The following is a 13,603-nucleotide window of genomic DNA, read 5'->3' on the forward strand; positions in this document are numbered from 1 at the left end:
GTGCAGATCTTCAGGGCCGTGCTGAGGATCCCCTCTGAGCAGGGACGGCACAAAGCCTTTTCCACCTGCCTCCCTCACCTGGCCGTGGTCTCCTTGTTTATCAGCATTGGTGCATTTGCCTACCTGAAGCCCCACTCTGTCTCCTCTCCATTCCTGGACCTACTGATGTCTGTTCTGTACTCGCTGGTACCTCCGACATTGAACCCCCTCGTTTACAGCATGAGGAACCAGGATCTCAAGAATGCTCTGAGGAAGCTGATTACTGGATGTTTTCAGCAGCCATAGACGGCCTACTTTCTCTGCAGTGGGCTCCAGTGTACATCATGACAGGCTAAGTTTGTTTTTCTTTCTCTACTTCCCTTTTCTACACATGATGTTATCTTCAAAGTTATGTCACTATTCATCCCATTAAGTATCCTCACATTTTGTGTGACTGAGGCACTTTGTGTAAATGGGGAGTTTCTCATTGTATTTAAGTGAAATAAATGAACCTACAACAGCTTTTTTTGTTTGTTTTCAGTCCGAGATCCATCCTCAGCATAGTTAGAACAAATGTGAAATGAAAACACCTTCCTGACTGTACCAGCTTTGGGAAGGCTGCTCTGTGCCTGGAGCAGTAAGAGCTCTTGAGGTCCTCAAGGGCCAGGGCTTTTCTGCTGGCCTGGGGAGAGGGGATGGCATGGAGGGGCTGCAGACCTCTCAGGATGTGCTGGAGAGGAGAGCAAATGACACAGGTGCCTCCTTTTCCTTTTGCCATGTGTGTTCGCCCACCTCTGGGGTGACTCCTCTCTGAGCTGCAGGAGCTGCTTTGCCCTTCAGAGTGGCAGAGGCTGTGGGGTGACTGCCCAGAGCACCTGCAATGGGCACTGCTGTGGGACCAGCCCTGACTGGGCTTCGCTGGGGAGAGGGTGCTGGTGGTGGAGAGAGGGCAGGGGAGGTGGCAGAACCTTGAGAGAACTGGACTGGGCTGGAAAGTACCTGGGAGTGAAAAATATCAGCGTGTATCTCGTGGTGCATGACCATGCAGGGTGAAGACTCACACCAGGGGTTGTGGTGGAGAGCCAGGGCTTCTGGAAGGGATCAAAGACATGCAGGTGCAGGAGAGAGGAGACTGCTCTATGCCCTTGGTGACATGGACAGACCAGGAAGGTGGCCCAGGGCCTTCATCACCCCCCAGTCACTGGCCATCTCTCATGGGCCATTTCTAGCACTGGCCGCGCACCCCAGGTTTACGGGTAAGGTTCCCTGTGAGGCCATGTCCATCCTCCTGCTGGGCTCAGGGCCTGTCTCAGGGAATGGACAGCCCTGCCCAGACTCTCTCCTGGCCCAGACCCTGGCAGACCCTGGAGCAGGGCTGCCTGTGACCCCACAGGTGACACGGCCTCTCCAGGAGCTTGGAGAGGCTGCCCAACAGGAAGGCCATGGGGTGACAAAGCACCAAGGACTGCTCTGGCTATCAAGTCAGGAGACCGTTCCCCACCCCGAATGCACCCTGTCCTGTGCTGAACCTGCACCATGGGGCTGTGGGACCACGTGTGGGGCAGCAGGGCTGGGCTGTCACAGCACAAGGTGCAGACAGGGGCCACAAAGCAGCTGCCAGGGGTGACAGCAAGGACAGTAAAGACAAGAGTACATGTACATTGGCCTTACTGTGCAGGGATGGCTTCGGGAAAGGCAAAGCTCACCTGGAGTTGGCGACTGCAAGAAAAGTCAAGAGCAAACTAAGAGCTTCAACAGCTGTGTTAGAGACCACGGCTGAAGAAAGGGAAAACAGAGCTGCTGCTGAGTGAAGAGGGAAATTTAGTAACAGCAGACACTGACACTGAGGGACTCAATGCCTTCTGTACCTGGGTCTTTACTGAAACCATCTCCCAGGCCTCTATGCTCAATGAAGGGCTTCAAGGAGGAGAGCAAGTCTTTGGAGGACCCTCAGGAAACCCCAGCAGGACAAACACCAGTGTCTGCCCCTGCAGGGGACTCACCTGGCAATGGCACAGGCTGGGGATGTCTGGTTGGGAGCAGCTCTGTGGGAAAGGTCTGCATGGGTAGGGAGCTGGACAGGAGGCAGCGTGTGCCCTGGTGCAAGGGAGGCCAGGAGCACCCTGGGCTGTGCCACCAGGAGCACGGCCAGGAGGTGGAGGGAAGGGATTCTCTGGAATAGTCCATCCAGATCTCAGATCCCAATTCAGGAAAGATATTGGCAAGCTGGAGTGGGTTGAGCAGAGGGCCTCAGGACAGCCAGAAACTGGAGCACTTGGCCTGTGGGGAGAGGCTGAGGGAGCCGGGCTTGTCCAGCCCAGAGAAGGGAAGGCTGACAAGGACCTCATCAGAGCCTGTCAGTACCAACAAGGAGATCATGGAGAACACACAGCCAAGCTCTTCACCATGGTGTGTGGCAGAAGAACAAAAGAGAATGGGTGGCAGGTGAAAGAGGAGAGGTTCAGCCAAGACATAAGGAAAAGCTTTTTCCCTAGGAGGTGAGTGTCAAATTCATTTTCATTCGGGGTCACATCAGCCTCACGGTTGCCTTCAAATGGCCGAATGTGATTTTAGGACTGTATAAATTTAACTACGCCTACATTTATACATTTGGCCCTTTGAAGGCAACCGTGAGGCTGATGTGACCCCCGGTGAAAATGAATTTGACACCCCTGCCCTGGGAGCTCAGCCAAGTGCTGTCGCAGGTCACCCAGAGAGGCTGAGCAGCCTCTGTCCTTGTGAGTTTTCAATCTTTGATTGAATGAAGGCTTGAACACCTTGTTCTGACCCAGTTTCTGACAGGTTGGACTGCAGACTCCTGAGGTCCCTTCAACCTCAGTTCTCTTATGATCCCATTGTGATGCTGGGCTCTGTTTCTAATGGGAGCAGAGGAGATGATTAAGGGGCATGAACGCACCTGTGCTGTAGGTAACCATCTAAACCAACATCTAAACCCAGCCAACACCTCAGTGTGACTCGCTCTAAGCCAAGTGTGAGGAGTCCTGGGCAGGGAAGGTTTAGAGGGCATGAGGCGCTATGCAAGACACAAAATGATCTTGGTGTAATGCCTGCAGGTCCATCCGATGTCAGTTAATGTCAATGAAAGTTAAAATATGAACTGAAGACAAAGTTTCAAAGCCAAGGAAGGTTTCAACGTACTTTTCCTTTTTTTTTAGGTCTTTGGGGGGTTATTTTCTTCAAAAAGGAAAGTGTTTTCCACAACTAGAAATGGATATAAGACACACATGTCCTCAGCTACATGGATAGCTTTTTACATATTGATTTTTCATATGGCACATATTACATTCTTACATATTAAACATTTATTTATTTTCTTTTTAAGTATTTTGGGGTATTTATTTCTTTGAAAAACTAAGAGTTTTGCAGAACTGGGCATGGATTTAGGACACAAATGTCTTCAGCTCCAGGGACACAAACACCTGGTGCCAGTGTAGATGCCCTGGGAACCCTTGCCTAACTTCCACCTGCATTGCAAGGTGCTCTGGTCTCCCCAGGTCCTCTGTGATAGATGCCAATCCCAGGCCAGCACCTCAGGTACAGTGGGGCCCTAAAATGGCACTGGCTGTTCATGGTGACACAACTGATGACTGATGTCTGCCTGGAAAGGTGCACTGCTTTGTTGTTGTTTTTTGGTTTTGTGGGTTTTTTGTGTGGCTTTCTTTGTTTGTTTTTCTGTGTGTGTTTTTTGTGTTTGCTGTGGTTTTTTGGTTTCTTTGGTCTGTGTTTTTTTGGTGCGATTTCTTGTCTTGTTTTATTTTGTTTGTTTTTGTTTTTTTTTTTTACTTCTTAAAACAAGCAAAGGAAAAAAGAAAAGCCACAAAAGTGAATTACCGGGAAGTGTACTAAGGATAGGAGAAGATATACTGGTCTTCCCCTGTACTTCTATTACCAGTACTCTATTATTTCATCTCCCCCATCATTCGGGAGTTTCCACCTCTCCTGATTAAATGTCCCTGTCAAAGGACAACTTTCCAGCAGACTGTCTGGACATTTCCCTTCCCTGTGCTCTCAGGTTTCTCCTCCACTTGCTCTTTGGTCATTCAGTTCCTCTCAACTGTCTGGTTTCTGCTTCAAGCTTCAGGGAGTTACAAACTTGCCCCATTCTTCAGAGCTCTAATTCACATGGCAGTCAACACGTTCATTTGGTTTATTTCTATCCTTTCCTATGTCTCCGTCTAAACGAGTTCTTGTGTGGATGTCCCTTGTGGATGGTGGACCTCATCAGATCCAGCTTACACACACAGCTGAGGAAAGTGTTTTACTGTTTATTAAACTGTGCAGTGTTTGCACAGGAGAGCAGGTGGAGCTGGTGCACAGGAGCTGCAGCATCTCCTGCAGAGCTCAGTGGAGAAGTCTGATGTGAGGAAAAGTGATGCAGTCTCTGGTGGCCAATGAGAGAACCGGCAGACTGGGGGTGGGGGGTGAGGAGCGAGGTTGTCCATACAGTGTCCAGCCTCCAGGGACTGTTCTCTTGCCTGTCCAGATGTCTTCAGGAGACCCTCTGGATCAATGTCCAGTGTAGAATGCTGCTGTCACTTCTATACACTGAAAAATGACAGAAAATACCCTGGAAAGAAAAAACCCTCCTTTATGAAATCTTTGAAATCTTCATCAGCAAGTGTCCCATTGAAACCTCTCCAGTTAGTTCTACAAGTCTTGAAGATTGGAATGAAATTACTGAAAGAAACACAGCTCGTTAGGGCTTTCTGTGTTTCAATGAGCCCCACGGCGTATTTGGTGTTGAGTCCATGAACCTCAGATACCAAGCACAGACTGAAGAATCTGCTCAAGAAGTCCAAGTCAGAGAAAACTCCAAAGTACCTTGAAGCATTAATGGGCCCCACCGAGGGCTGTTACTGACAAAGCTTCCCCAGGGACTTGTTAGAGCAGATAATTGGAGGCTGTGATTGCATCAGGCAAAGGCAAAGTGCAGCAGTTCTGATGCTGAGAAAACCCTTGGTTTGTTTGATGAAGGACAATGGCCAAGCCTTGAGCCCCTGCCCCTAGGAAGGGAGATCCTGTCCCTCACACGTGGCTCAGGGCTCTTCCTGGGGATGTGGGGAGCGCGATGCCCAGTGCAGGGCAATGGTGTGACACTCTCTGGGGGTGCAAGGAGTCGATGGAGTGCCACGGCCAAGAAGAGAGTGGACAATCTCCTCACACACACGGTGTGAACTGTCGTCGTTGTCCTGCGCAGGGACGGAGTTGGACTCTATGATCCTGTGGGTCCCTTCCTACTGAAGACATTCTATGATTCTATGAAATACTAGGTCAAAAGTTCTTGTTTTCATTGTACACATGAGATGTAAGCACACACGGCTCAGGGCTCTTCCTGGGACCCTGGGAGTGCAAGGCTGAGGGAAGGACAACACTGGTACAACAACTTCCAGCTTCCCCATGGGGCTGCAAGGAGGCAGAGAGGCCCCAGTGCCATGAGGACAACATGGCTTCTCCTGGGCCTTTGTGACAGAGACAACTGCCATGGCCAAGGGGACAGAGACCTGGGTTCTTTGAGTGCCTTCCAGCCTTGTCAGCCTTGAGAACCCAGCTCCAAGCCCTCTTCCTGGGTAGGACCTGTGGGCATGTTGACAGAGGTTCTTTCCCAGCCATGTCCCTGCTGCTGGCCTGTCCCCTCCAGACACAGAACTGACCCTACTGTCCCCTTCACAGCCGTACCCTTCCAACTCAGTTAAGAGTTCCTGAGACACAAGTGACCTCATAATACCATACCCACCCATCACCCTCCTCATAATCCAGGCATAACACAGGACCTGACCGGATTAAACAAATATATTTCCTTCTAACTATTTGAGTGGAGAAAATTCTCTTCAGTAACTACTGTTTTTATGTTGATACCATCTCCTCCTCTGCCTTTTTTTTTTCTTTTTTCATCTTCAAAAATTTGTCCAGGGGAAAGATTCATTGAATCATAGAGTAGGTCAGATTTGAAGAGATCCCTGAACATCTTCTTGTTTCACTCTCTTTCTCAAAGCATGGTGACCAACTGAGGTTGTTCAAGGTCTCCACTCAGTTTTGTGTCATCTCCATCACATCATAGAAAGGAGAATAAAGATTTTCAGCAGTTTCGGCCCAAATGCTGGTCACTGAGGGATGACACAAGTAACTGCGCAGAGGACACTGCATCACAGATTATATTTGGGCTTGATATTTCAGTGAACTTCCCACCAAGCATCCAGTTCTTCAGCCCAGACAGCACCAATTTGGCTATAAGGACACCATGGGGGACCATGTCCAAGACCTGGCACAAATTCATACACATAACATGTCTTTCTTTCCCCTGCCCATTTTGGTACACAAGTCCCTTTCTTGTCCTTCAAGTGCCTGCAGATGGTTGCAGGAGGACTTGTCCCATCACCTTCCCAGGGACAGAGGCAGGCTGACCAGCCTGTGATTCTTCCAATTCTCCTTCCTGCCTTTCTTGAAGATGGGTTTGACAGATGCCAGATCCTCCTCAGCTGCACTGTCATTTTGAAAGTGCAATCCAGAATCACAGGCCAGGGTGGCGTAACAGACAGGAGCACTTGCAATGAGCCTGTCCAGGGCAGTTGAGATGAATCTCACAGGGTCAGTGGGGTTTGTTCCCAGAGTCACACACAGAAATGTCAGGGTTCTGTCAGCGTCCACAACTGAGTTGGCTTTGTGGACTCTCACGTGAGGTAGAATCATGGAATCATAGAATACTTCGACTGGAAGAGACCCTTGGGATCATTGAGTCCATCGATAAGCCAGCTCTCACACTAAACCATGTCCCTAAGAACCTCATTTAAATGTCTTTTACACCCCTCTAGGGTGGGTGACTCCTGCACTGCCCTGGGCAGTCTGTTCTGCCACCAGACAACCCTGTCCGGCAAGAATTTTTTCCTAGTATCCAATCTAAACCTCCCCTGGTGCAAATTGCAGCCATTTCCTCTTGCCCGGTCACTTGCTACTTGGGAGAAGAGACCAACACCCTCCATGCTCCAACCTCCTTTCAGGCAGTTGCAGAGAATGAGAAGGTCTCCCCTCAGCCTCCTGTTCTCCAGGCTGAACAGCCCCAGCTCCCTCAAATGCTCCTCATCACACTTGTGCTCCAGCCCCTCAGCAGCTTCGTCACCTCCTCTACGCTCTCTCTAGTGCCTCGATGTCCTTCTTATGGGGAGGGGCCCAAAACTGAACACAGGATTCAAGCTGCAGCCTCACTAGCACTCAGAACACAATCACTGAGGCACAATCACTTCTCTAGTCCTGCTGGCCACCCTATTCCTTTTACAAGCCAGGATGCTGGTGGCCTTTTTGGCCACCTGGGAACATTCTGGCTTATGTTCAGCAACTGTCAGTCAACACCCGCAGATCCCTTTCCTCCAGGCACTTCCCAGCCACTCATACCTTATCTGTACAATGGAAACATTGACTTCTGACCTACTCATTCAGTGTCCTTGTGTTGAGAGATGAACAACCTCTCTCAGGTGGAGAGAAGAGCCAGTGAAGGAAATGGTGGTTTTGAGGGGCTGGTCTGTGATGACTGTCCTGGGGCAACTTCCCCAGTTTGTCCCATGAACATGGCCACACACCAGACCCTGCTCTGCTGGTCCTTCAGGGCTCTCCCAGGAGGCCTGGCTGGGAGAGGACACTGCTGTGTGCCAGCCCTGCACACTCACACACTTCAGCTGTTCACTGGTGTTTTCTTCTCTGGGGCATTTCCCAGTTCACCCCTCCCACCCCTTCCTGAATCATGCCCCCCCGCCCTCTTGCCGGTTGAGCCCAGCAGAGCAGCCATGCTGGAACTGGTGCCACAGCAGTGGGGACCAGTGAGAATGAAGGACACCGAGAATGTTCATCCAGTCAGCATGCTGAGCAGATCTCCAGCCCAGGCAGCTGGAAGACCCAGGTCCAGACTTGCTCCCCAGGACAGCATGAGACATTTGGCCTCGGAGATCTTCAGGAAGGTCCTGTTGCCACAGTGCCAGGGCCACCTGCCCTAAGCTGCCACCTGCAGCAAAGGGTTTCTCTTTCCACGTCTTTTCTGCACACATTCTGTGCCACACGCTTCTCGTGGAACATCCCATCTCACCACAGAGCCCTTTGCCAAGAGAGCTGAGCTATGCTGACCTGTCTGGTTGTTCCTGCACCCTCTTTCCATGCTCCACATAGCCCCAACCTGACAGTGCTGCACTGCAGAGCAAGTGGGCTGTGGTGGCCAGGGCCATGGGGTGAGTCCGCAGATTCATGTTGGTCAGGATGGGAGGAAGACCCAGCTCAGGGTGGCTCCTACTCACTCCCCCTCAGCACAGAGACATGGCTTATGCAGCTCCAGAGATCTCAGAGAGAGGATTCTGGGCAAACAAGTCACTGTGGGGTCCTTTATTTCATTTTATACACATAGAGAGAATGGGTCCTTATTTACACAAAGACAACGAGACACACCAGACAGGTAGACATGGACACAGCCTTAAGATGACAAATAATTTTTCTTGTGGATAGCATTAATACAACCAAGAAAAGCAAACACCAAAGATAACAAACAAACAAAGAAACAAACAAAACCAAACAAACAACCAACCACCTACAGAACTCAGGTTGAACAAGTAATACATTATTGCAAGTGACATGCAGAAGAAGGAGGTCAGTTCATTAGTGCTTTTGAAAAGCAAAAAGTCAATAGTTTCCTTATAGACTCCCTGAGTTCCTTATTCCTCATGATGTAGATGAGGGGGTTCACAGTTGGAGCCACCAGTGAGTACAAAACAGAAACCACCAGATCCTGGGATGGGGAGGAGGTGGAGGGGGGCTTCAGGTAGGCAAACATACCAGTGCTGACAAACAGGGAGAGCACAGCCAGGTGAGGGAGGCAGGTGGAAAAGGCTTTGTGCCGTCCCTGCTCAGAGGGGATCCTCAGCACGGCCCTGAAGATCTGCACATAGGACACGATGATGAACACAACACACCCAAATCCTAAACAGACACTAACCACAACAAGCCCAGCTTCCCTGAAGTAGGTGCTGGAGCATGAGAGCTTGAGGATCTGGGGGATTTCACAGAAGAACTGGTCCACAGCATTGCCCTTGCACAGGGGCAGTGAAAATGTATTGGCCGTATGCAGCAGAGCACTGAGAAACCCAGTGGCCCAGGCAGCTGCTGCCATGTGGACACAAGCTCTGCTGCCCAGGAGGGTCCCGTAGTGCAGGGGTTTGCAGATGGCAACGTAGCGGTCGTAGGACATGATGGTGAGAAGATAATACTCTGCACCAAACAAAAAAAAGACAAAGAAGACCTGGGCAGCACATCCTGCATAGGAAATGGCCCTGTTGTCCCAGAGGGAATTTGCCATGGATTTGGGGACAATGGTGGAAATGCAGCCCAGGTCCAGGAGAGAGAGGTTGAGCAGGAAGAAGTATAAGGGGGTGTGGAGGTGCTGGTCCCAGGCTACGGTCGTGATGATGCGGCCGTTGCCCAGGAGGGCAGCCAGGTAGATGCCCAGGAAGAGCCAGAAGTGCAAGAGCTGCAGCTCCCGTGTGTCTGTGAACGGCAGGAGCAGGAACTGGGTGATGGAGCTGCTGTTGGACATTTGTTGTTTCTTGCCATGGGGTCTCTTTTCTAAAAAGGAAATGACAACCTAAAGTCAGCACACACTCCTCTGAGAAAGCTACTTCATTTTTCAGATAAATAACCCCAACTGAAATGCATTTCCATATTCTGGTCTGTGCTGGCTGAGTGTGCTGTGAGCAGCAGGACCTCTGCCCGTCTGGGGCCAAGCATCCAGCTTTGCTCTTCTGCAGTGGGGCCATGGGAGCTGGTTTGTGAGAGCTCTGGTGTTCACAAGCAGTGTCAGATTTTATGCACCATTAATGGAAAAGTTCAATATCAGTATTCATGACACATAAGAGCGTGGGCTGCAGAGCAGAGGCTTAGCATGTCATTATTATGATTTTGTCTGTTTTTAATTTTCCATCATCACATCTCATGAGTGGATTTTGGTAGGGGTTGAATTCCTCAAAGATAGGACTGAAAATGTGAAGAGTCTTGAGACAGGGAAGGCAAAAGTGCTCATCTCTCTGTGGCTCACTGCAGAGTTAGGAGAGCAGCTTTTACCCGTTTGCCCTGTGCTTTCACTTGTGCTGCCTTGAAAACAAATTTCATAAACAAAACCGGACTCATACTGGAGCAGGGGAGCCCTGTTTGAAAGGGCAGATCTGCAAACTCTTCTCTGCCCCAGCCCAGAGGTGGAGATGTGATGGGGACAGCAGGACACGACCCCTCACCAAGAGAAGCAAAAGACTCTGAGAGGAGAGTGTGGACCCCAAGGAAAGGCTCAGCACTCCTGGGATCCTACAGCAGAGCTGGGCCTTTCTGGGGCAGCTTGTGAGCCCAGCAGGACAGGCAGAGCAGAGCCAGGGCTGCTGAAGATGGGATGTGCTCAAGGGACAGTCAGGTCATTGCCCAGCAGACAACACCCAGCACCATCTGCAGAGAAGGACCAAAAGAGCTGCTGAGCACCCCCTGCTCTGCTGCCTGGAGCTGTCCCTGCCTGCAGCTGTGTCTGTGTCCCCAGGTCTCCTCCTGTCAGTGTCACAGACCCCATCCCACCCGCTGTGTGCTCAGCTCTGCCCTGCAGACCCCTCCCAGCAGCCAGTACTGCCCAGCGGCAGCTCTGTGTGGGTGGTTCTGATGGGAACAGCAGATTAACAATAATGAGCCAGGAAAAGTGATCCTGATGCTGTCTGTAAGCCAGGGTGTGTCCATTTCTGATACTCACAGGTTTATTCACCTCTAAGAGTAACAGATTAGGAATTTCAGTGCCTCCTGCTGAACTGAGACATTAGTTTCTGTGTCCCTTTGGTAACATAGACAACCCAGAGTATGAGACCGATAGAACAGGATCCTTCCCTTTCACAGAGCCCCTGTCTTGTTGTGCTTCATTAAAAGCCTCCTGGGCGTGTCCTAAAGCGATCTGGAGCTGAGAGCAGCCCAGACCCAGGCAGCACCCTCTCCATAGCAGGACCCTGTCCAACAAGAGGTTGTTCCTTCCACCCACAGCTTCTCCCCACAGCACCGTGGGGATCTCCCCGGGCAGGCTGAGCGCTGACCCTGGCAGGCGGCAGAGTCCCTGCCCTGGCACAGCCCTGGGGTGCAGGGACCCTGCACTGCAGGACAGCCCTGGACACCCTTGAGTGCTCACCCGGCTTCACACACCTGCAACTAATCCAGGAGAAAGGAGCTGTCTTGTCCTGGGTCTGTGACGGTGTAGAAGGAATCTCCCTCTAGAAGGAGCCCATATTCTTCCACAATGAAGAAACTGACAGTGCCATGCTGCCAGATCCTATCTACTGCAGGATGTGCCAACTTCAGGAGATCCCTCCAGGAACTGCACCTTCATTGTCCTATAGTCACAGACTTACCATGTTAGAACTGTGAAGATTTTTCTCTCATTGAGTGCTCAGCAACGAACCACATTGCCTTTCCACTCTCTGTGCCTGGCTCCTGTGCCCTCGGTGCTGCAGGCAGAGTCCTCAGCCCTGCTGCGTGTGCAGAGGAGCTGCTCCTGGGCAGAGCTGTCTCTCTGCAGCGCTGCCGCTTGCCAGGAGCTCCCTCTGTCCCAGGAGCCCAGCCCAGCTCAGCAGCACAGGAGCAGCCCAAGGCACTTTAATGACCCCTCTGGTGGGTTTGGTGCTGAGTCCATGGACATCAGACCCTGGAGAAACTTGAAGAAGTCAAACTCACATCTAAACTTCAAAGTTTCTTGTAATGTTAATGAATCCCACTGAGGGACACAACTGAGAAACCATCCCCAGGATCAGTTTGGACAGAAAACTTGCAGCAGAACAAAGGGTAAGCAAGTGAAAGGTGGCTCTGATGCTGAGTAAACCTGGTTGTCTTTCATTAACCAAAGGTCAAGCCCAGACCCCCAGCCCTCGGAAGTCAGATCCTGTCCCTCCCACGTTGCCCAGGGCCCTTCCTGGACAGTGTGATGTGGGGCTGTGCAAGGCCAAGGGCAGGACTATGGTCCCACACCTGCCAGGTTCCTGGCTGGGGACAAGGAGGCCATGAGGCCCCTGTGCTGGAAGGACAAGGTGTCTCCTCACAGGCATCAGAGGTGCAGACAACAGCCATAGCCAAGGGGAGAAGGAGCTCATGTCTGGTGGGGGCTTTCAGACTCTTTACATCCCTTGATCATCTCCACCACAGCCTGTCCTGTGCTGTGGCATCCCCTGCACCTCTTTCCCTGCAGGCTGCAGACATCCCCCCTGCTGCCCCACCTTGCTCTTGTCTGAGCATCTTCCTTCCTTTGCTGAGATCTCTTCATCCTCCCCAGCTGTTCCTTGGAGCACAAAGCCTTGGGCTGATGCAGACTCCCTCTGCTGACCTGCTCCACCACAGCACTGCCCTTCCAGTCACATTCCTTTCTGCTCATGTCCAGCCTGGACCTCCCCAGCTGCTCTTTGTGCCATTATTTCTTTCTCAAGCTCTTTCCCACTATGAAGAAACCTCCACCATCTCTGAAACCACCCTTTAGCACTCTCAGGCTACTCCTGCACTGCTGCAGCCTCCCCAGCGCTGCTGGGCCAAAGCAGCCCAGGTCCCTCAGCATCCCACACCATGTGCACAAGGTGCTGAACCTGCCTTGGCAGAGCCCTGCACTCTCCAGTTCGTCCCTGCTTCTCCAAACTGGGAAGCCGCACACTGGCACAGCCCCGTGTGTGTGGTCACACCAGTGCTGAACCGAATGGGATGAGAACTCCAGGTGTCTGGGTCCCCACGCTCCTCCTCATGCAGCCCCGTGTGCAGCTGCCTTGTTCATGGTGAGCGTGCACCACGGGCTTGTGTGGGGACCTTGGAGTGCCCAGGCCCTTCTCCTCAGGGTCACTGCTCAGCATGTCAGGTCCTGCTCTGTCCTGATTGATGGGGTTATTGTCCCACCCTGATACAGCACTGGTCACTTCTCTTTGTACAACTTAAGAGCTTTCTGTTGGGCAAATACCAGATATTCACAAGGTCTGGACTCTCCCTGGACTGAAGCTCCATTTGCTCAGCTGTTAATGTTTTCATGCAGATGGTTTATCCTGATAGGGGTTTCTCTCCCAAGATAACAGGATAAGGAGTTACAGGACACTACAAATTCCATCTCCTGGAGAAACTCTGGGGTCTTGGGGGTCTGCTACTCATAATGTCAGAGGTTTGGACTCACAGGGGTAGATTCCGTTCTTGTGAGAGAACAGCAGGAATGCATGAAATTCAGCCTGGGGACAGACAATGTCAGCTGAAGGTTGAGGAGTCAGCATGAGAGGGCAGAACAACATGGGCGGTGTTGTGGTCACTGGACATCAGCTACTGACTCAGTGATGAGGAAGAGGAATTAGATGAGGCCTCCTTCAGACAAATGAAAGAAGCCTCATGTTTCCAGGGCCATGTCCTTCTGGCAGACCTGAGATATCCCAATATCTGCAAGGTACCAGCCATCCAGGAGGGGTTGGAGCTCATTGACAACATCTTCCTGACACGGGTGACTGAGGAGTCAGTGGGGTGAGGTGCCCTGTGGGACTTCACACTTACAAACCAGAAAGAGTTGGTCAGGATGGAACAGTCAGGGATGGGAAAGTGGAGCTGA

The sequence above is a fragment of the Patagioenas fasciata genome, unplaced genomic scaffold, assembly GCF_037038585.1.
Source record: "Patagioenas fasciata isolate bPatFas1 unplaced genomic scaffold, bPatFas1.hap1 Unplaced_7, whole genome shotgun sequence".
NCBI classification, from domain to species: Eukaryota; Metazoa; Chordata; class Aves; order Columbiformes; family Columbidae; genus Patagioenas; species Patagioenas fasciata.